This window comes from Panthera pardus, unplaced genomic scaffold (genome assembly GCF_024362965.1).
Source record: "Panthera pardus isolate Hobbes unplaced genomic scaffold, ASM2436296v1 HiC_scaffold_6, whole genome shotgun sequence".
Classification (NCBI taxonomy): domain Eukaryota; kingdom Metazoa; phylum Chordata; class Mammalia; order Carnivora; family Felidae; genus Panthera; species Panthera pardus.
In genome coordinates, this window is record NW_026526991.1 from 108,309,676 (window position 1) to 108,335,133 (window position 25,458).

The 25,458-nt window shown below is 34.7% G+C and overlaps 1 pseudogene; it reads left to right on the top strand.

Annotated features, from left to right (window-relative positions):
* The first annotated feature begins 6,591 nt into the window (after window positions 1-6,591).
* LOC109276174 (7-methylguanosine phosphate-specific 5'-nucleotidase-like) overlaps window positions 6,592-25,458 on the top strand; it is a 31,660-nt pseudogene continuing 12,793 nt past the window's right edge.

Here is a 25,458-nt window from a genome sequence, read left to right on the forward strand (position 1 = left end):
GAGTTGTATTTTGTATTATTAGTATTCTGAACTACCCATAGGCAGAAATAATATTTCTTAATTTTTTGTGAGGGATTTTTTCAATCATAGACCTTGAGGTTTAAATCCTTCATACATGATACTACTTGCTTTTTCCTTCTGAAAACCTAACTTTAGAAAAAGAAGCACCCATTTACAGTGATTCCCCATATTCTTTTTTTTAACTGTAGGAAATCAGATTATGTTCTCCATATGGCACCATAATACACACTGCTCTTAGCTCTCAGTATATTGAGAAAATCAGCTCAAACTGAAACCATACTATATTTAAAAAAGAAATAGTTATGATGGATTTAACTCTTTACTGATAACAAAAAGACATGGAATTTCAGTTAGATGAAGTTTAATGGCAATGGGAGACTTTTAAGCATGTTGGAGTATCTAAAGAACCTACAAGGAATTCAATATACAATGAATTAAAATTTGAAGAAAAATTCAATTATAAAGGAGTGTCCCATAAAATAAAATAATTTGACACAAGCTTGGAAATTTTCAAAACAATGACACATTTAAATAATAAAGCACAACTATTCTAATACCAAATTTTCAGATACCTTAGGCTTAATAAAGCAGGTTATGAAAAGTGCCTTAACTAGTTAAGTGTGGGTTTAGGCTTATGAAAAGCTATGAGTCTATAATGCTCTTTTTTTGCTCTGTAGATGCTCAATAAATGCTAGCTTACTGACAGAGCATTCTGTTGTGTGACCAATTAGTCCTGCAGGGGATTCAGAATAGCCCATTGTTCATCTATTTCTAATGCTATTCAATCCCTCAAGGCCTGGAAAAAGGCTTGGCCAGTCTAGTGGGCTGAGGGGTTAAGCACATCATTAGTGGCTCCCTCCTGTGTTACACATTGGCTTCATCAGAAAACAGATTTAAAGTGATTAATTCATTCCCCAGAAGTGATCTGCTCACCTTCTTCAGGGACAGAGTCAAAATAGCTATTCACAACTAGACCCTATCTAAGTAGCACAGATGGCAAGATTTCCTTAATATGCCAGTTGGAAGGGAATATTTGTAACAAGCTAAAAGATCCCACCATGGCCTTTATGGACTATTCAAGCATTTCTACCTTCAAGTGGTATTTTCTAAAAAAAGTGACATGTGTGTTTCAAATTCTGACAACTACAGGAATAGTTGGGCCATGGAAATAGGGTCAGGGCTTGGGGCCAGGAGACATGTATAGAGTTTATTTCTCTGCCACAGCACTACCAATTTATTGCATGACCTTGGGCAACTCAGTTAACCTTGACTGATATATTATTTACTGAGCAAAATAGTGTTCTAGAAGATATGAAATGTTCATAATGAATTCCATGTATATGCCTATGAGGCATACAAAGGAGGGAACTGGGACTTCCTGACTAAATTAAAGGCCAAGCTCTGTCGAGTCCACAATAAGGAAAATCTGCATACTCGGAATTAATAAACATGTAAGCATCTGTTAAAGGCTTAGATTTGACCCCTTTCCCTCTATTTACTGCTCAAAGAAGGGAATATAGGAATTCTCATTCAGAGGGTATTGTAGACTTATTTAAATTAATGAATGTTGAAGGGTCTAGCCTTTTGTCTGGAACAAAGTATACAATATTTTTTGACTGTGAATCATTACATCAGAGGCAATGATGCCAATCAAATCCAATGGGACACTCAAGAATAGGTGTAGCTCACAAAAATCTATTCTTGGATCACCTGGGTGGCACAGTTGGTTAAGCATCTGACTCTTGATCTCAGTTCACATCATGAACTCACAGTTTGTGAGTATGAGTACAACATAGGGCTCTGCACTGATGGTTTGGAGCCTGCTTGGGATTCTGTCTCTGCTCTCTGTCCCTTCCCTGCTTGTGCTCTCTTTCTGTCTCAAAAAAAATAAACTTAAAAAAAAAAAAGAAAAGAAAATCTATTATTTTCTAACTAAGCAGGTTTTGGCCAAATAAAGTTACATTTTTTCCCTAAAAGTAACAAAAGAAGCCACATAAGGAGACTGTTGGTCTCAATGAAGATCTTGGGCCTTAGAAAAGGAACACGGAGAAGCTAGTCCAGACCCCACATGTTAGCTATGAGGCTTTGAGTATGGTAAATCATCTCTTTGAGCCTCAAATTCATTATTGTTGTTACTGCTGTTTTTTTTTGTTTGTAAATGAAAATAAAAATCTTGCTTTGTTGAAGTATAGAGACAATGTTAAAAACTTGGGCAAAAATAATATAAACCAAGTCAAAAACAAAAACCAAAACTATTTACATTATATAATCTCAGTCTTCAATTCTTTTCTTTATTACTATGTATATCATGGGTGATGTATTATCTTTTCAAGGTTTTAACTGATAAAATCTCTGTGCTATTGATGCCTGTGATGAGGGAACATAAGGCAGGCTGAGGGCAAAGTACAAGTTAGCATTACCACCACCACCCCATGTGGAATATATGTGATATTTGTCAGGCACACCTGGCTGCCCAACGACAAAGGAAAGGACAGAAAACAAATGGTTAAACTGATATAGTCTCCATCAGTTTACAAATATCTTAATAAATTACAAGAAAAAGACTATCTTAACAATGGCCTAAACTGCAAAAACCTGTAGAGTCAGTTTCCTGGAGCCCCAACATCATGGCTCCATAGTGATGTGGGAAACAAAAGCAGGAAGGAAATGGCAGGTAAAATTAAATTTCCTTATAACCTGTAGCCCACTGACAATTACTTGAGGCAAATACAGAGTATAACATTTCTCCAGGAACTCCCTACTCTCTTAAAGTTAATGCTTTGCTAGAGGGGAAAACAACCCTAGCTTGACAATAGCTAAGCCTTCTGTAATCTGTGAGCCTTTAGCATATGAAAATCTCTTTGGAAACTTCCCTTTTGACTTTACTTCCCCAGCCCCATAGTATATAAGAAGCCACTCTACACAACCCCAGTGCAACTCTTTTTGCCCAGGGGTCCTGTCCCTGTGCTTTAATAAAATCACATTTTTCACCAGAGATGTCTTCAAGAAATCTTGGCCATTGGCTCCAAACCCCATGAACCTCATCATCACCTCAAAACTTCATCACCTGGATTCATATCTCCAACCCAGGCCTCTCTCCTGATCTCTAGTATCTAAGAACATCATCAACTAGATATCTAATATAAACATGAGATTTAATATGCCAAATCTCCCCTACAAACATGACTTTCTTACTGTCTTCCTCATCTCTTTTAGTTGCTTGGATCAAGTACCTTGATATCATTTTGATTCTTCTTTCTTTCTTTTTATTTATTTATTTATTTATTTATTTAAATTTTTAAAAACTTTAACCTAAATTCCTATTAGTTAAATACAGTGTAACATTAGTTTCAAGTGTACAATATAGCAATTCAACACTTCTATACCATACCCTGTGCTCATCAGAACAAGTGCACTCCTTAATCTCCATCGCCTATTTCTCCCATCCCCCCAAACACTTCCTCTCTGGTAAACTTCACATTTTTCTCTACAATTAATAGTCTGTTACTTGGTTTGCCTCTCTCTCTTTGACACTTCTTTCTTTCATAACTTCTGTCTAATCTGTCAGTATATCCTGGTATCTTGGTCATACAAAATACATCCAGAAATTTACCTGTTCTTATCCACTCCCCTATTCTACAGTTATATATGCCAATATCACTTCTCTCTGATTTCAATAGCATCATAACTAGTATTTCTCCTTCCTCCTTTACTCAGTACATGCGTATGTAACATGACAACCAGAAAGCTCAGATACAACCCAAGTCAGATGGGTCACTCTTGGTTTAAAACCCTCTAATGATTATCTTCTTCACTTAGCACAAGTGAAAGTCCTTAGGATAGCGTATGAAGCCCTGCCCAATCAAAACTTTCATTTTTCAGAGTTCACCTCCTTCTACCTTCCTCCTCTCCTGCACAATCTCAACCATGATGACCTTACTACACCCTGTTTATGCAATTATGTTCCTGCCTCAGAGCCACTGCAGCTGCTATTCACTCTGTCTGGCAACTCTTCCCCAGGAAATCCTCACAGACTGGCTCCCCAATCACCTTCAAACATTTGATTCAATGTTACCTTTTACTGAAGGCTTTCATGGCTGAATACACACACACACACACACACACACACACGCACATACACTTACATACATATACATACACCACACCCTAGTTCACTTTTCAGCTTTCCAGTTTGGTAAATTTAAATAATTTATTCCAGGATTTATAAGAAATATTAACTCACAAACTGCTGTTAGGAGTATAAATTTCCAGGGAGATACACAATTATACAAAAATGTATACATTAAAAGTGGTCAGTGCAGCATTGTTTGAAACATGAATGAAACTTAACCTAAACTTCCATTATTAGAAAATTGATTATATAAGTTATATTCAATCAGTAGAGAACTATGATGCATATGTTAAAAGGAACAAAGCAGATATATGTATGCATATATCCACACATATATATATACACACAAATACATAGATACTTGGAGATACATTCAGTGGGGGAAAAGCAACTTGTTGAACATACTTATGTTCATTTGTGAGATATACAATATTTGTGCATGTATACGGGGGGTGGGTGCATGCTTGTTCAGGCACATAGAATTTGTAGCATAACAGTGTATCCCTCTGAGGAAGGAAACTGAGTCAAGGCCTTTAATTTTCATTTAATCTCATCTTCACTCTTTTAATATTTTAAATGTAAATGTATATTAGTTTTATAAATAAAATTACTTTTCATAAAATTGGGTATGCTTTGGTATCAGCTATACCTCAGCTTTAATTGAGCTTTCTCGATGAATAAGTCACTTAGGGAAAGTAAGTTACATTATCTATGCTTACAATTTTTAATCCATGAAATGAAAGTAGAACATCTATCTCATAAGATTATTATGAGTATTAAATAAAACAATATATATAGAATGTTTACCAGGCATGTACTATACACTCCACTGATAGAAGTTACTATGTGATTTTTATCAAAAGATGTAGCATCTTAAAAATGAGAAAATACATGCAAAGTACCAATTGTAATGCCTTGAATAGATGCATTTTATCCTTGGCAATAAAAACCCTAATTATTATTATTATTAATATTATAATATTAATAAAGATGATAATAATAATAATGAAGGAAAGAACACCTTAGTTTTAGGTTACCCAAAGTCATGTGGCTAGTGACAGAACCAGAATTAAAGCCAGGGTGTGATTCATTGAGCATGATCAATTCAATGCCTATATCACGAGCACCTAAGACCTTGGTCTTTCCATTATAACATGTTGTCCTCCAAGGGATGAGAACAATATATAACACAGTAAAATAAGACAGCTATCAGTCAATTAGGTACAAAATGAATACCAAGAACAAGTGGATGGAGTTCCCAGAAGATGATGGAGTAGGATGATCCTAAGCTCACCTAATCCCATGGATATAACTAGATAACACTCACATCACTGTAAATAATCCAGAAAATGGTCTGAAGGTGGGCAGAATAAACTCCACAACTACAGGTAGAGAAGAGAGATGCTGTGAAGACCTAAATGGACAAGGAACATCCATGGGAGGGAGGGACCCATGAGCTCAGGGAAGTAAAAGAAACAGATGGTCACACCAGGAAGTCCACAAAGGAAAGATGAATCCCCGTAACATTTGGCTTTAAAAACTGGAGGGGTAGGGGGTTGCCTGGGCATTTGACTCTTGATAGTGGCATAGGTCATGATCTTGCCATTGTAAGATCTAGCCCTGCTGAGCATGGAGCCTACTTAGGATTCTCTCTCTCTGCCCCTCCGCTGCTCTCTCACACATTCTCTCAAAATAAACAAATAAACACTAAAAAATAAAATAAAGTAAAAACTAGAAGGGCAAGGCTTCCTAAATTTTTACAACAAATGAGATTTAAGCCAAGGAATTTTTAAACTCAGCAGGCTCAGCTCTGGGAGAGCCTGAGGGCAATAGGAACTCAAGTTCCTGCCCTTAAAGACAGCAAGACAAACAAACCTCTGCAATGCAGCAGTTTGAAAACAGCCTGGGGCATATGACAGGGAGAGTTAGTTACTAATCTCAGAACAGATCCTGGAGAGACAAAGTTTCCTGAGAGACATATTCAGGAACAAAGGAGCTGGTAGGCAACATTTCCCTCCTTCCATCCCCCAGAATAAACAGAGCCAACTGCCAGAACCAGTGCTCTGTTGACATTTGCTACCAAACTTGTTTACACCAAACCATCCCCCCACTCACACTTCAGCAGATCCACCCTTACCAGTCACACTTGCTTCAGTTTTGGCACTGCTGGTCCCTTCTCCCAGAACATGGCCAAAACCTTGCTAAAACCACCTCTATTGACCCATGCACTTTGCAGGCCTCAGTCCTAGTGACAGTGGTGGCACCACCAGCAGTGGGGCAGCAGAAGACGAACGTGCACATTCTTAGAATTGCTCCCACACCTGCACACTCACACATTACAGAACTGTGCAGGCCAGCCCCAGTTCTGGTGGCACTACCAGCAGTGTTCACTTCCCAAACAGACCAGTGCATACCTTATTAACACTGTGCACCCTACCATGGCTGGCCAGTCCTGGCAGTGGCAGAACATCCTTTACCATTTGCTTCAAACCAGAGCCACAGCCTGGCAGTGTGCAAACAGCCACAATAAGGGTCAGCAATACTCCAAAGTGACTACTGCCCTGGGGTGAGGAAATGAAAATCACACACCAGTCAGACAGCAGTCTCAGCAATAGGTTGGGGGCAGACAGTTGTCTGACTGAAACAGCTCAGGTGACAACACAGAGAAAGTGTCCAGCAGTTCAGTGCTACTACATCTCTTGCAAAAGCCTGGGATGACTCAATTCAAGCCCAAGGTTGCCCAGACTGGTTCACTAACACCAAAGACTGGTTCACTAAAACCAAAGGAACCAAACACTGTCCACATTGGCAACAAGAGCCACTACAGATGAATAGACTGGAAGAAAAAGTAGCAAAGACACAACAGCAAGGCTCTTGCAACACACATAAACAACACCTGAAAAATACTAGGTTCTAGTGAACAGGGGACACTACTGTAACACACTACAGGAAGTCTTATGAATAATGCCATTACATTATGTTTCTAAGAGCAGCAGACATAAGTGACTTTCCTAACACACAGAAACAAACACACAGAGTTAAGACAAATGAAGAGACAGAGGAATACATCTAAAATGAAAGAACAGGACAAAACTAGAGCAAATGACTTAAGTGAAATGGAGATAAGTAATATGTTTGATAGAGAATTTAAAGTAATGATCATAAAGATACACATTGGACTTGACAAAAAGAGTGGTGGAAATCAGCATGACTCTTAACTAAGAAATAAAAAAAGAACCAGTCAAAGATGAAAAACCCAATAACTGATATTAAAAATACAATAGATGGAATAACAGCAAGTTAGAAGAAACAGAAAAACAAATTAGCAACCTGGAGGAGAGGTAATAGAATGTAATAAAGCTCAACAGATGATAGAAAAAAAATTATGCAAACAAGAGGAGACTTAAGGAACTAGGTAACTCCATTAAGCATAACAATATTGGCATTATAGGGATCTCAGAAGAAGAAGAGAGAGAAAAGGGGACAGAAAACTTATGTGAATAAATAATAGCTGAAAACTTCTGTAATCTGGGGAAGGAAATAGATATCCAGATCAGGAGGCACAGATATTCCCCCAGAAAATCAACCTAAGGAGGTTTACAAAGCACATAGTAATTAAAAAAAAAAAGTAGTGACTAAGAGAGAATTTTAAGAGCAGCAAGAGAAAAGAAGACAGTTGCATACAAGGGAAACCTCATAAAGCTCTCAGTGGATTTTTCAGCAGAAATTTTGCAAGCCAGAAGGGAGTGGCATGATCTATTCAAAGTGAAGAAAGGCAAAAGTCTGCAGCCAAGAATACTCTACCCAGCAAGGATATCATTCAGAATAGAAAGAGAGATAAGGAGTTTCCCAGACAAACAAAAATTAAGAGTTCATAACAACTAAACTAGTCCTAGAAGGAATGTTAAAGGGGATTCTTTGAGTGGAAAGGAAAGATGATAAGTGAAAGTATGAAAAGTAGGAAACACAAAAGCAGTACAAATAAATATATCAGTAAAAATCAGTCAAGGGGCCCACAAAATGAAAGGGTATAAATTATGACACCATATACCTAAAGCTGTGGGCAGAAGAGCAGTAAAGATTGGGTTCAAACTTAAGCGACCATCAACAATATAGAGTGCTGTATGCAGAAGATGTTATATACAAATATAATGGGGAGAATCTGGGTGGCTCAGTTGGTTGAGTGTCTGACTCTTGATTTCAGCTCAGGTCATGATCCCATGACCCTGGGATTGAGCCCTACTTCAGGTTCCGTGCTGAGCTTGGAGACTGCTTGGGGTTCTCTCTCTTTCCCTCTCCTTTCTCTCTCATTCTCTCTCTCTCTCATTTTCTTAAAAAAAAAAAAAACCTAATTGTAACCACAAATCAAAACTAGAAATAGATATACAAAAAATAAAGAGAAGAGAAAGGAATCCAAATACATCACTAAAGAATACCAGAAAACCATGAGACAGCAAGAGAAGAATCCAAGAAACAAAATATAACCACACACCACAAAAATAATCACAAAACAAGAAAGAAAATGCCAATAAATACATATCTATCAATAATTACTTTGAAAGAAACACACTAACCACTCCAATCAAAAGACATAGGTTGATGAAATGGATAAAAAAACAAGACACATCTATATGTTGCTTACAAGAAACTCATTCAGATCTAGCAATACATGAAGTTAAAAGGGAAGGGCCACAGAAACATTTATCATGCAAATGGATGTCAAAAGAAAGCTGGGGTAGCAATATTATATTAGACTAATATAGATATTAAAACAAAGACTGTAACAAGAGACAGAGAAGTATACTATATAATCATTAGGGGGACATTCCATCAAGAAGATATAACAATTGTAAATATTTATGCCCCCTACATGAAACACCAAATACATAAAACATTTAGTAAGAAAAATAAAGTAAGTAACTGATAGTATTACAATAATAGTAAGGGACTTTTAACACACTGCTTATATCAATGAACAGATCATCTATATGGAAAATCAACAGGGAAACAATGATTTTGACTGACACACTGGGAGAGATGGATTTAACATATATATTCAGAATATTTTATCGTAAAAGAGCAGAGTACACTTTCTTTTCAAGTGCACATGGAATATTTTCCAGAATAGATCACATATTAGAACAAAAAGCAAATCTCAACAAACTAAAAAAGATAAGTCATTTCATGCATTGTTTCTGAACACAAAGCTTTGAAACTAGAAATCAACCACATGAAAAAAATCTAGAAAAACCACAAATACACGGAGGTTAAATACCGTGCTACTACACAATGAATGCATCAACCAAGAAATCAAAGAAGAAGTAACAATTACATGGAGACAAATAAAAAGGAAACACAATAGTTCCAAAATTTGGGGCATGAAGCAAAAGCAGTTCTAAGACAGACATTTACAACAACACAAGCCTACCTCAAGAAGCAAGAAAAATATTAAACAACCTAAGCTTATACCTAAAGGACCTAGAAAAAGTAAAACAAACAAAACCAGAAAACACCAGAAGTAAGGAAATAATAAAGATTAGAACAGAAATAAATGATATAGAAATTAAGGAACCCAAGAGCTGAATCTCTGAAATGACCCACAAAATGAGCAAATCTCTAGTTAGATCCATTAAACAAACAAAGAAACAAACAAACAAACAAACAAAAATAGTGAAAGAGGGACTCAAAATCAGAAATGGAAGAGGATAAATAACAACCAACACCACAGAATAAGAAAAATTGTAAGAGAATATTATGAAAAATTACGTGCTAACAAATGGAACAACCTAGAAGAAATGGATAAATTTCAAGGCACATTTAACCCACCAAAACTGAAGCAGGATGAAATAGAAAATTTGAACAGATTTAGAACCAGCAAGGAAATTTAATAGGTAATCAAAACCTCCCAAAAAACAAAAGTCTAGGACCAGATGTCTTCACATGCAAATTCTATCCATCATTTAAAGAAGAGTTAAGACCTATTCTTTTAAAACTATTCCAAAAAATAGAAGAGGAAGGAAAACTTCCAAAATCACTCTATGAGGCCAGCATTACACTGGTATCAAAACCAGAAAAAGACACCACAAATAAAGAAAACTACAGGCCAATATCCATGAAAAGCATAGCAGCAAAAATCTCCAACAAAATATTAGTAAACGAAATCCAACAACATGAAAAAATTATTCACCATGATCAACTAGGAATTATTCCTGGGAAGCAAGAGTGGTTCAACATTCACAAATCAATCAATGTGATACACCACATCAATAAAAGAAATGGCAAAAAACATGATCATTTCAATAGAGACAGAAAAAGCATTTGGCAAACTGCAACATCCGTTCATGATAAAAATCTTTAACAAAGTAGGTTTAGAGGAAGGGACTATACCTCAACATAATAAAAGCTTTGTATGAAAAACACACAACTAACATCATATTCAATGGGAAGAAAATGAGAGCTTTTCCCCTAGGGTCAGGAACAAGACAGTGTGTCCATTCTCACCATTTTTATTCAGTACAGTACTAGAAGTCTTAGCCTCAGCAACCAGACAACAAAAAGAAATAAAAGGCATCTGAATTGGCAAAGAAGAAGTAAAACTTTCACTATTTTCAGATTATATGATACTATATATATAAAATCCTAAAGACTGTACCCAAAACTACTAGAACTGATAAATGAATTAAGTAAGGTTGCAGGATATGAAATCAATGTACAGAAATATATTGTATTACTATACACTAGCAATGAAGCAGGAGAAAGAGAAATTAAGAAAACAATTCCATTTAAGGGTGCCTGGGTGGCTCAGTGGGTTAAGCGACCGACTTCCACTCAGGTCATGATCTTGAGGTTCACAGGTTGGAGCCCTGCATCAGGCTCTGTGCTGATAGCTCAGAGCCTGGAACCTGCCTTGGATTCTGTGTCTCCCTTTCTCTTGGGCCTCCCCCACTCATGCCCTGTCTCTCTCTTACAAATAAATAAACACTTTTAAAAAAGAAAGAAAACAATCCTATTTACAATTACACAAAAAAACAGTAAAAAGCAAACAAACAAACAAACAAACAAAACTAAGAATAAACTTAACCAAGGAGGTAAAAGACCTGTACTCTGAAAACTATAAAACATTAATGAAAGAAATTGAAGATGACACAAACAAATGGAAACATATCCCATACTCATGGATTGGAAGAAGAAATATTGTTAAAGTGCCCATACTACCCAAAGCAATTAAATGCAAACCCTATCAAAATACCAATAGCATTTTTCATAGCACTAACACAGTCTTAAAATGTGGATGGAACTTCAAAAATACCCCTGAGGAACCAAAGCAATCTAGAAAAAAAAAATAGTGAAAGTTTTACTTCTTCTTTGCCAATTCAGATGCCTGGAGGCATCACAATTCCAGACTTTAAATTATTTATTTATTTGTTTGTTTGTTTTAAGTTTATTTATTTTGAGAGAGACAGAGACAGCACCAGTGGGGGTGGGGCAGAGAGAGAGGGAGATGAGAATCCCAAGCAAGTTCTGCACCATCAGCAGGAAGCCCAATGTGGGGCTGGAACTCACAAACCCTGACATCGTTACCTGAGCTGAAACCAAGAGTTGACCACTTAACTGACTAAGCCACCCAGGCACCCCAAGACTTTAAGTTATATTACATAGCTGGGAATTTAACCAAAAAATACAAAAACACTAATTCAAAGTGATACATGCATCCCTATGTTTATAGCAGCATTATTGACAATAGCCAAGATACGGAAGCAGCCCAAGTGTCCATTGACTAATGAATGAATAAAGAAGTAGTATATACATACAATGGAATATTATTCAGTCATAAGAAGGAATGAAATCTTTCCATTTGCAACAACATGGATGGATCTGGAGAGTATAATGTATGTGAAATAAGCCAGTCAGAGAATGACAAATGTCATATTATTTCACTCATATGTGGAATTTAAGAAACAAAACAAATGAACAAAGGAAAAAGGAAAAAAAAAAAAAAAAGGGGAGACCAAAGAACAGACTCTTAACTATAGAGAAGAAACAGAGGTTTACCAGAGGGGAGGGGAGTGAGGGATAAGTGAAATAGGTGAACTGGATTTAAGAGTACACTTATCATGGTGACCACTAAGTATGATATGGAACTGTTGAATCACTATATTGTACACCAAGAGCAAATATAACACTGTATATTAACTACACTGCAATAAAACTTTTAAAAAAAAAAGAACAAGTGGCCGAGGTGTTTCAGGAAGAGAAATGTTAAATGTTCAAAAGCAGAGATAAAAATGTGATAATGTTTAGATATACCTGGTAAGTAAGAACAAGTCTTCATATTAGGGAGGATTGCCAGCATGCCAAGAATAAAAGACCCGTTCCCCAAACTGCCTGCAGTCCTGCAGTGACCTCATGAAAGACCCAGAAAAGTGTCTAGTAGCAGCAAACCACGTCTGATCCCTATAAACTAGCTTATGTCATATTTTGGTTGGTTTTCAATGATTTCAGAATAGCTCATTATTATGTAACAGCTTACTTCAACCCAATAATACAACATGACTTTGAAAAACTAACAACCACCTCTCTGTCACATGATTGTATTATTTTGTCTTTGTATGGATATTTTCCCCACTGTCTATGAACATCTGAAGGGCAGTGTCTTATTTTCCAAGTAGGCACAGAACCTAGTAATGTTTAGGATATAGTGCATACAAATTAAATGTTTAATTGATGAATTGATGAACAAACTGATGAATGAGTAACAAGATTTGGAAAGGCAAACAAGAAAATAGAGTAAGCAAAGGTTATAGTTATGTTTATTAAATGAAGTGAAGACATAAAGTATCCACGGTTGGAAACAAATGTTTGTAGGATAATGTTTATGTTAGTGGAGATCTTTCACACATGTATTAAAGAGTTAGTGGAGGGTTTTTACGGAAAAAGAATGAGTAAGCCTGCTTAAGAATGATAAAGGAGACCCAGGGATAACATCTGTGGCAGACATGCTTTACTCAAGTAATTTAAAGCGTAGAACTAAGACAATGTTTCTAGGATGAGCATTTTCATGTAAGAAGAATATACAACTTGGCTTACTGTCAGTACTTATCATCTCTTTGCCTCCTCCATTATTCCTGCAAAATAAGAAACTGAAATGGTAGGCTATCTCCTCTGAGACTAAGAAAGAAAAATCTAACTCCATGTCTACCACAGCAGTTCTTGTAGGACAGGATTATACTAACGGGGTCATTGTGTGGGAGTGGGGTAGAGAACGTTCATAGCAGAACAGCAATACGTATCCAAATGGAATGCTGTGAGAATTTATCAGAGATTTCTCCAATTAGAATTGGAGCCTTGGAGCTTAGCTATGAATCCACCCGCCAGGGAGTAGTATCAGTACTAGTTAAATAAATGATTGAGTTGTCCTAAACACTCCTGACATGCAGAGTTTAAGACATGTTCAGACTTTAACCCAAGGTAGCTGATGTTGAATAAACAAACTCTTGATTGTTATCACAAATATCAGCACACACTACTGTATCACCTGTCCAGAGCAAACAGAAATGTTCCAAACTGTTACTGACTTCATGTTATTACTATTTGTATATTGAACATAAAGTGATGTAAACATTAAACTAACACATATGAATGTCATTTCTATATTTTTTAGCCTCTCTACTATGAACACACGAGCCATATATCCACATATTTCCTCAGATGGCTTTCTGCAGTTAATTCAATGTAAGAAATTTTGAGTTGTGTTAATCTTCCAACAGAGCTATCTTAGCCTACTTAGAATTATTGTTGAGATCTATATATCCATCATGCAAAAGTGTATAAATTCATCAAATATTCATGATCATAAAAATCCTCATACTGTATATGTGGGATTAGACATTGAGAAAGTCAGATCCCATGGGTTTTTAATGTTAACATTTCCATTTAAGAGGAAACATGATATTACACTTTAAATAACTTAGAAATTTGCAGTGCTTCTCTTCAGGTTGAGATAGCATTATCTTTTGTCAAAAGAGCCTTCTTTTAAGTGGATACTTTTTGAAGAAGAGAATATTTATAGTTGCATATATTTTACTTTACAGAATTTTGGTTAAGAAAGATTGAATTTAGGTTGTGGATAAAATAGACTGATAAATCTGATCACAAAAATCCAAAATAAGTGCATAAACAAACTAAAATAAAACAAAACAAGATACAAAACAAAGCAAAAATAAAAACTTGCACTTCAAAACAAATAGTACATGTAAATAAAAAGAGAATAATAAAAAATTACAACTGATATAATAAGGCGTTAATTTCTCTAATGTACAATGAACTCTACAAATTGAGAAAAGGAAGAACCCATAGAAAAACAGGCAGAGATCAGAACAATAATTTTCCAGAAAAGGTACACAATGTTTGCAATCATTTAAGAAAGATATGCAGTCTCTGTTAAAATTTTAATGCAAACTAAAATGAAATAAAATGTCTTATCTATCAGAATCACAAAAATGTCAATGAATATTTGATAATGTAGAATGTTTGCTCGGCTGAAGGAAAACAGACACTTTCATTTCTGGTGATATTGCAGATGTTAAAATTCCTATGAAAGATATCTTTCAAAATTACAAATGAATTTACTCTTTGACCCAGTGATTACACTCCAGGGAATCTATCCTAAATGTATATCTACAAAAGTGCAAAATAACATTTGCACAAGGTTATCATGGCAGCACTGTTTATAATAACAAAATTTCATAAAGATTATATTTTTGTAAGAAACTACTTAAAATACAGCATTCCTTGACAGTCTGACAGATAGAACATTATCTGCAAATATGGAAATTATTAATGGATTGGTCCTTCTGTTTAAGTCTGTAAATATTGTGAGGCCAAAAAGTGTTACGTCATTTTATAAATATTCCTATTATCCTGAATCAAATCACATATATGATCATTACTTCTAGTTTGATAAATATACCCATGTGTACATTCACTGTTGTATGTTTGGCTGGTAAGAGTGATTTGTTTTTCTACTTACATAAAAATAGAAGTTCTGAATACATGAATATACAACTGAAGTTCTCTATATACTTATATGGAAAGTCCTGAAGGAGCTGCAAGAATATTCAGGTCAATATAGTAAGCTTCTATTTGCATAAGGCAGTAGAATATAGGAAAACATATTCATGTTTGCATAATATGCATAAACAAAACTAAAAACATACATTCAAAAGTAATAAAGGTCATTTTTTGGGGGTGTATGAGGTATAACAAGATGGGCAGAGATAAGAATGGAAACAAGTGTTTTCAAAATATATCTTCTTATATAGTTTTCCATATACATGCAACTATTATCTATTTAAAAACAGATTAACTTCAAAAGCTACAATATAATGTACATTTTAAAGGAAAACAGAAAGCACCTACTTCCTATAAGTTAAGTTAATTTCACACATCAGTTCTTCTCCAAATCAAGATTTTCTATTACGGTATTTTTTATTACAGATTAATCTGTCTGCCAGATAGAACATTATCTGAAAATATAGAAATTATTAATGGATTGGTTCTTCTATTTAAATCTGTAAATATTGTGAAGCCAACAAGTGTTATATCATTTTATAAATATTCCTATTATCCTGAATCAAATCACATATATGATTATTATTTCTAGGTCAATAATTATACGAATGTGTGCATTCACTGTTGTATGTTTGGCTGGTAAGAGTGATTTGTTTTTCTATTTAATTCTATAAAGTACTTTTAAATTGTCTGCAATAGAACTATATTAATTTTATAATCAGAATATAAATAATAGTTACTCTCAAGATTTTATTTCATTGCCAACAAACCCAGTTCAAAGAAAGACCACTAATATATGGCAAGTGCATTTAAGATGAGTGTAAATGTTATTTGGATTGAGATGTATTGAACTTCAGCTCTCATGTGGTGCAGGAGGTGGCACACTTTCCTAACAACTTTGAGAAGCTAACCCATCTCTACTAGCACAGTTAAAACACTGGATTGTTTCTAAAGTCAGGGAGATTTCCCAGAAACAAGTAATACTCAGGGCCCACCAGTCAAGAATGAATTCTGAGTCCACTATTGTACTCTTTGCTAATGATATAGACTGCCCATTTCCTTAACAAGCTGGGTTTGTTCATCGGAAAATGTAACAAATAATTTCAAGGTTATGTCACTCTTGGCAAGCACAGTAACGCTAGTGGAAAAAGGAAGTTTTCAGAGCAAGGCAAAGACTGAAGTCTTGTTTGGAATCACTAGCTGACAAAGCCTGCAGTAGAACCATATTGTTCAAATTCACAGGACTCTCTGATACTCACAGATATGGAATGCCAATTGGCTTTTAAAATAATATAAGTTAAAACAGATTAATTTGTTCAAATTAAGCTTCTACCAGTAAGGAAATAGCTTTGTAACATACATTTTAGTTACTGTGTCTTTCCTTTAAATGTTTGCTTGGTAAAGACTACATTGTCCTTGCTTCTAATCACAGCCAACTTTTAATTATTCAAGAGATGGTTATTTGCACGAACTTGACTTCTGCATTTCCTTCCTCTTGTCCTCTTTTCTAATTTTATTGTATATTAGTCTTTATTACATAAGCAAAGAAAGGAAATTGAGGTAAAATAATTAGTTTGTTACAGGCCACTTTTATGTTAAGTGTGCTATTCCCTGACCATGGATAATTGCTAGTGCTTTTAGGTCAAATTTTATGATTAAACCTATTGCAAAGTTTTTTGTGTGCATGTGGATAAGAGAAAGAAGAACAGTCATGCATCGAGTTGAGCCGTTCTATTCTGCCCTCACTTTTGTCTGAATTCACTTGGTGACACTGAATGAGTTGTGTGTCTCATTGTCCCCTCATGTTTTGAGAGGATAGTTGTCCCACTGACTCTTTAAAATCACTGTGAGAAAAGAATTGGGGACGATAATTTCAAATGCCTATGAAATACAGAAATTTCCTAAAGAAAGTATAACCTTGTCCACAGCTACCAGCCAATTAGCTATGCATGTAAACACTGAATTGCCTAGAGCCTAAAACATTCAAATTTTCTAAGATTCTATTGGGGAGTATTATTCTGACAGATAAAAATCACATTGTAATCAACTCTTTGTCCAAAATATGATTCAATGTGCTTTAGAATACAACCAGAGCTAGGGAATTATAATTTTTGGAGCATTGTTTCTGTTCCTAGCATATTCTGTAATTTGACCATTGCTGCTTTAATTACAATGGTACCTGCCAATAACATCTGGCTAGAAAGATGTTCTAAATCTATACTCTTAAAGGAATATATGACCTCCATGGCTAAAAGGAGCCATCAAATACATGACTTTGAGAAAAGAAATAAATATGTTCGTTTAAAAGTTTACTTTTAGTGGAAGAAGAAGGGATATTAACTTCCTTTTTGTATTCTTTCTGGAAAGGGAGAAGGTATATATGTATCTAGAAAGTGAAAAAGTTACTATCTTTGTTTTTCTGTTTTATATGTTCTCAGTCTTCCTTATGCAATAAGATATCTTGACTCCAATAGTGAAAACTGCTGACCACCCAGTATGGAGGTAGGTTGGTGGCCTCATTACAACACTGAAACCTTATCCATATTGTTTCCAAAAAAAGAGAGCTTATAGAAAGGAGCTAAAGAAAACCTGGTAATTTTCTTTTTCTTTTTGTTTTTCTTTGTTTTTTTCCACTAAAGGTCCATTATCTATGAAGAAGTTTGAGGTATACTAAACAATAAATCCTGTCTCCTCACAATATGTGTATTTACCAATACTCTTACTTCCTGAGTGAGTATTGTAGTGAACATTTTAGAGAAAATTTAGCTATGTTTATCTGATTAGATTTCTTATTGGAATACATTAGCTAAGCATTTATTTAGGAAATCAGCTGGCTTGGTAATTGGATAATGGCTTTCATTGGTAATCCATAAGTTTTTAGAAATATTTTATAGCTTCTGGAGAAGGAGGAGGAAAAAGGAAATCAAGTGGGGAGATAATAACAGCAAAAAAAGTTCTATCTATATAACTGCATAATCTTATTTTAATAGTGTTAAACTTTGAAACAATAAAACCTTGGAAAAATCGAAGGTAAATAAGACAGTAATGCAAAATGAGCTGAAGAAATATGCCAAAACCTTCTTAAACATATACTTCACTTCTGGCTTATGAAATATTTGATATACTTCTATTATATCTTATATTCCATATTAAAATTCTGATAAACTAATACATAGTTTACATTTGAAGTAAAACTCAAACCTGAATAAGCTTTCTATGCTTCCTCATTTTCCCAGACTATGAAGTGGGGATACTGAAATATACCTTTGCTAGAATTAGGAAAAATGTGACATGAATGTAAAGTAGTAGCAAAAAAAGTATTTTATATGTTAACCTTCTTGTAATGAATTATAAAATAATACAGGCCCCTTTAGGTGGGTGTTTTTTATCAAAGTGATTTCATATTTTCTATTTCTGTCTTCTCCTCTTTATTGTTATTATTACTTGAGAATTATGCATTTAGGCTAAGCAAAGAACATATTTTAATCAGACTGCAATTTTTTTTCAAATTACTCTTCAGTTTATAAATATGAAAATAAAAGTCAATATGCATGACATAGACCCTAGATATATATATATATATATATATATATATATATATATATATATATATATATATATTTTAAATAGGCTATCCCTTATGCAACTCTGTGAGTTTTGTTATGATATATAAAAAGGAGGAGCCTTGAAATTCAGACATAGGACATGACAGCCAGGCTTACAACTGAACAGACATTTGAAATAAGATCATTTTAAGAAAATTAAGGACTATGTTAGAGTTTTTGTTTCCTATCTATACGGTGTGCATTTACTACTTCTGCTCTTTCCAATCATCACAAGCTGAGACCTGAGCACAGACACATGGCTGCAGCCAAATCACTCACCTATCTGAGCCTTATTTTCTCACACTAGAATGAGAACATTAAAATAGATGATCCTAGGGACACCTGGGGGCTCAGTCGGTTAAGCGTCCGACTTCGGCTCAGGTCATGAACTCACGGTTTGTGAGTTCGAGTCCCATGTAGGGCTCTGTGCTGATAGCTCAGAGGCTGGAGCCTGCTTCAGATTCTGTGTCTCCCTCTCTCTCTGCCCCTCCCCCACTCATGTTCTGTCTCTCTCTGTCTCAGAAATAAATAAACATTAAAAACAATTTTGTAAATAATAAAATCAAATAGATGATCCTAAAAGAATTTTTAAATTCCAAATAAATTTAGCCTATACCATAGAAAGTCAGGGCAAAAGAACAAATATAAAAATGAGATAAGTTATGGGGTGTCTGAGTGGCTCAGTCAAACATGAGACTCTTTACTTCGGCTCAAGTCATGATCCCAGGGTAGTGGGATTGAGCCCTGAATCTCTCTCCTTCTGCCCCTCTCCCTTGTTTGTGCTCTCTCTCCCTCTAAATAAAAGAGTGAGAGAGAGAGAAAGAGAGAGACAGTTTTTTTGATGAGTATACAGAAACCTATAAATTTGAATAAGTGCTATTTTTAAAGTAATACTAATGCTAATAATAATAAATCGTCCAGACTTAAGTAGTGCTAACCATATGCCAGATACTATCTTTCTATATACACTCATATTAATCTTCATAAAAACCCTATGTGGTTGACAAACATATAGAACACAGAAAGGTTAAGTCACTTGAAGAGTTTTGTAAATAGTTAAGTGGCAGAGCAGAGAGTTAACCCCAGGCAGTCACATGCAAGTAAGTGCATCAATCCTGGTTCTCCTGCCTATCTTAGTTGGCTTCCTATGCAGTTCTACCCATCCCAGCATCTGTTTTTCCAAGATGAATTGAACCATGTTTCTGGTATACTTTCTTCCCTACTTTGCTTTTAGCCTTACCAGAAGGTAATACCAGAAGGTATGATATGTTCTATTTCATATCTGTATCTTTGAAAATGAGAATAATAATTAGTACTAAGTTTATTGTTAGGATTTCATGCAGATTAAGACTTAGTGGAATGCCTAGTAAATAAATAGTGCTAGAAACATTTTAGCTATCTCTGAGTCTGCCCATTCAGAACAAAATTTTCCATAATTTTAGAGATGCAGAAATTTATTACAACCTAAGATATGTCCTTTGGTGTTTAAATTATAACCATTGTTTTCAGTCAACAAATTTTCTTGAGGATCTGGACCCTGTGAAAAAGGGGAGCAAAAGACATATCCTTGGTGTCTTGGTGACAATCATATTAAAAGTCAATTATGGTAAATGCTTTAAATATTATGAGAGATATAAGAACAAATGTCTAGGCAGTAGAGAGTAGATTGTTTCTTAAGGTGTAGAAACCATACTTCTGAAGCTAGTCATACATGAATAAAATCCTGTCAATTTCAAACTGACTTTAGCAATTTTATACCACTGAAGTCTCAGCTTTTTCATTAATAAATGTATGCTTTGTATATTCAAGAAAATAAATGTTATTTTCATACTATAGGCAAGCCCTCCTGTCATTAATCTTTCCTGTTTTAAGAACCCTTTGATATATGTCTTAGAAAATCTGTGAATGACCCATAATAGAAAGGGGCCATAAAATATGAGAGATGAGAAAGAAGTTACTAAAATGTTATGTTGTTTAACTATGGCTAACTTTTCCATTGGACTCTTGCTGGAAGCTATTTCTCACTGTCTAAAATTAATACTGCTTTGTCAACAGTATTGAGGCTCATAATATTGAGACCTGGAATTCTGGGAGAATCTAAGAGATATGTTGGTCCATCTGAAAGTTGGTTATTGGTGATATGGATCAGTGTAACTAATGGAACCAGTGATTTCAAAAATAAGTTATCAGCAGTAAAGTCATTGGTGCTACTAAAGAACCCCAAAACTTGGAATTTGACAAGAAGGTCACTGCCCCCGGGCTCTGACGTTGGTAATAAAAGTCATATGACCCAGAGTGTATGGCAAATCACAACAGGAGGGAAAAATATTAAACAGCAAAGAAGAATAGAGACCATGAAACAAGTGCAGTAGTAGCAGAAATAGCAACAATATCAAGAGTAGAGAAAATTTATGGTGAAACATTAAATTCTAGCTCTGTAACAGTTGAATACTGAACTTACAAAAATCATTAAGACAACCTAATGGAAAAACGGGCATATGAGTTAATCAGGCATATGACAGAAAAGAACATCCCAATGACCAATAAACATATGAATGGATTCTCAACATCATTAGTCATCAGAAACATACACATTAATACTAGAGTGAAATTACATACTCAGCAGAATGAGTAAAATTACAACAAAACAAAACCTGACAATACCAAATATTGGTGAATCTTCATGGAAGCTCCATCATAACATTTGAAAACAACTCAACTGTCTATCACTAGGATGTATGAAAACTGTACAGTATAAAATTAATATATAGAATAATATATAGAATTACTGCACAGGTACAAGAAAGAATGAACAACACAGATGGATTACACACAACATGGATGGATTTCAAAAATTATACTGGGTGAAAGAAGCCAAACAAGTAAAAAGTGCTTATCATATGATTCCTTTTTTTACCTGTAATATTTTATTTTATTTTTTAAATATGAAATTTATTGTCAAATTGGTTTCCATACAACACCCAGTGCTCATCCCAACAGGTGCCCTCCTCAATGCCCATCACCCATTTTCCCTTCCCTCCCACCGCCCATCAACCATAAGAGACTCTTAAAAACTGAAAAGTGTTTATCATATGATTCCATTGATATAAATTTTAACAATAGGTAAAATTATTTCATGGGACTAAGAGTCAGAATAGCAGTTACTATTAGGGAGTGCTAATGGAATAGAGCAAATAAAGAGCCTTCTGGGGTGCTGGGCATGTTTTATATATTGATTCAAAAATAATTACAAGGGTTCTTACAAGTGTCACATAGGGGTAAAAATATATTGAGATGTACATCTAAGACTGTGCACCTTACCTTATGTATATTATGCCTTACAGATTTAAAAAAAGTAAAAACAAACAAAACCAAAAGCAATTCTAATCAAGAAGTCACTACTGCCAACCAGCAGAGAAAAACATGAAACTCAATGAAAGGAAAACTCATAAAAGGATTGAGCTGTGTTGAAGTTTAATCTAGATGCATGCAGTTAATTAGTTCCACTGCTTAGTGAGAAAGTATTGAACGAAGCCACATATATCTCATACGTGTAATAATTAATTATACATTTGTCTAAGATTAATAGTTTTGCCTATAAGTTTTGGCTCATTTCAACTGATTGATTTTCTTTTTTTAAAAATCTAAGTTAAAGAACTCTACTCAGGTCATTTAAACTTAGCTTTGATGATTCATTTAATAATTTCTAAATAGAAGCATCATGTTTCTAATTGTTTACATTTCCAATTTTTGTGGTAATTCTTTCAATTAAAAATGTGCATGTTGTTGAAATTCCTTAAGTAACTAAATATGTTAAGCTCTTCCAGAGATAAAAACCAAATGACCAAATTCTGCCCCTAAAATGCTAACTGGCAATGATGACTATTAGGTACCTTCAGATGATCTAGGCAGGTTAGGTCCACAAGGCATATTGTGAGGTCATAAGTCAGTTTTTGCCACCACTTCCCTCTCCATGGTGTAACACTTATTAGGGGCTTTTTTTTCTTTTAGTAAGGAGTTTTTTACTAGACGCTTATTCTTATGGAGAATCAAAACCATCCCTTTTTTGATATCTTATTCTCCTCAGTTTCTAGCACAGCTATATCTTATGGTTTCCTCACTTAGCCTCAATCCAGACATTATTTTAAACATCTTACAATGATATAGCCATAAATATATAGATGAACTTGTTGATTTCTCAAAGGAGACTGAGAAGAAAAAAATGAGGGTGAGCATGTAAAATTAAGTCAACATGAGATTTAAAAGGTAAGTCCTAAAATGCTATGTACTTTACAGGGACTGCACTTAAATCTGGCTCTCAGATCTCTAGCAGCCAATTCTGATGCTTGGGCATATTGTTAGTGCTCAATAAACATTGAATATTGCTGAAAGAAAATAAGGATATAGACATCATAAGTACAACGTGGAAATCTACACCTAGATTCTTTTCCCTTTCTGTGGGGACTTTTGATTTCTCTTTCTGTAGCTTAGTTTTATTTGTAAGCTTAAACTGTCCTAGTTTCATGAGCCTTTTGTTTCTGATCTCCTAATTTCCTGCTCTCAATTATCCAGAGCTAAAACTTCCAATTCTGTTTGTTTTCATTCTTTGTATTTAATAATTTGGCTTTGGAATTTTTGATACTGTAATGGTGAATAAATATTAACAGCCCTGTGTCAATTAACAATAATTTACTTTATTAATAATAACTTACTAAATTAACAATAATTTAACACTTAGAGCAAACATACAATTCAATATTAGTATAGTATGCCATGCTAAAGTGTCTTTTTAAATAGCAGTGACAAAAATAAAACATTAGTAAAATAATTATAACCTGGCCACTGTTACCTTGTGCAAAATTACACAGGGATTAGACATGATATTCTGTATAATTTACACTCCAGGTAAATAAGTTAATAATATACAGGGAGAGAAAAGAAAAAGAGAATGATTTGCAGGCTGTGCACACAAAAGTTTGAATAACTTAACAGTTTTTATTAGGCAAGTAGAAGTATGGCGCAATTAGTATTTTCTTCCTACTTGTGTATTTTTTTAATTTTTTGAAAAATTTTGAATTTATTTTGTAATCAGATAATCATATTAAACAACAAATATGTATTGATGAACATAACTAATCAAAAAGAAATATCTTTAGTACATATATTTTTAACCTCGATAAATTATCTGAAAGCCCAATTGTATATTATTTTTATTGCTTTATAACAGGCAAAAAAGGATAACTAAACACATTGTGTCAAATGAATGGACTAGCCAATGTTTCTGCTTATTTTCTGGACATTTCACATAGCTGCACACGTCTATACCTATCTGTGTGCCTGCTCACATCTGACTCCCCCTCTTATACTGTTTATATAAACAGATGATAAGATCTTATTCTGTTTGGCTGATTAAGCGTTAGCACTCAGGTGCAAAAATGCTCAAAGTAGCTGTTATTAATGTTTTATTCTAGACAATTCAGCCAAGATTTAAAAAGGAAAGGAGAAGGAAAGGAAAGGAAAGGAAAGGAAAGGAAAGGGAGGAAAGAAAGAAAGTAAAAGAAAGAACAAAAGAAAGAAAGAAAGAAAGAGAAAGAAAATGAAAGAAAAGAAAAGGAAGGAAGGAAGGAAAGAAGGAGGGAAGAGAGAGGGAAAGAAAGAGAAAGGGAGGAAGGGAGGAAGAAAGAAAGGAAGAAGACAACTAAGGACCCTATTCTTCCACTGATATAGCAGGATTAGAAGACAAATCTCTATTACTATTAATAGTAGTTACATGACTGAATTTCCTCCCACATTCACTTGAGAGCTTACTCCCTAAAATATATGCAGCAACAAAAATCTTGTCTTTTCAGATTTTTCTAATATGCATCTTCCCTCAAATCCTGTACTTAATTTGCCACACTCATTAAATTTGATTAGAGCAAAGTTGAATGATTTTTTTTTTTTAACTCTCAACTAATTGTTTCTTAATGAAGTTGGGTAATTTGTGATTCAAAAGGGATGTTAGATTTCTAGTCAGGTAGGACTCAGCTCACAGTTACTGATGTAAGAAAAGTAAGATACAGAATTGAGTTTCAGAAATCAATGCAAAATAATAAAAAATTAAAATGGAGAAGCAGTCTATCAATAGTACTGCTGTAACAAAGGGGAGGCTTGTTTTTATATCGATTAGTTACTGTTAAATAATGCATCGGTGCTTCCCAACAGTGCACACTCTAGCTGGGTTGTTTATTGCAAGGGGTAGTTGGACAGAATCAAGCAATCAATACTGGTGCTGTAAACACACTTGAAAATGCAGTTCTGCAGCTCACATCACAGTAGTTCTCTGGCCATTAAGCTCCAGTGGCCTGGAAGGTGCAGCACAAAATTCTTCAGAGTTCCCTATAGAGAGCACTAAGATTTGCTTTTTGTTAAGAGGTAACTAAGTCAAGATGTTATATCTGAACGCTCTCCTACTCATTTACTACATTTCATATACAGATTTCACGGCTCAAATGAGTTACGCAGAATTTATCAGCCTTTTACAATATATCAGATATACTTTCCCACTATTCAATTATCAAGTATGTTAGCAGTCATTCTTTGCCGTGATAAATCACCCCACAATAGGATACTCAGCATTATGATTCTCCT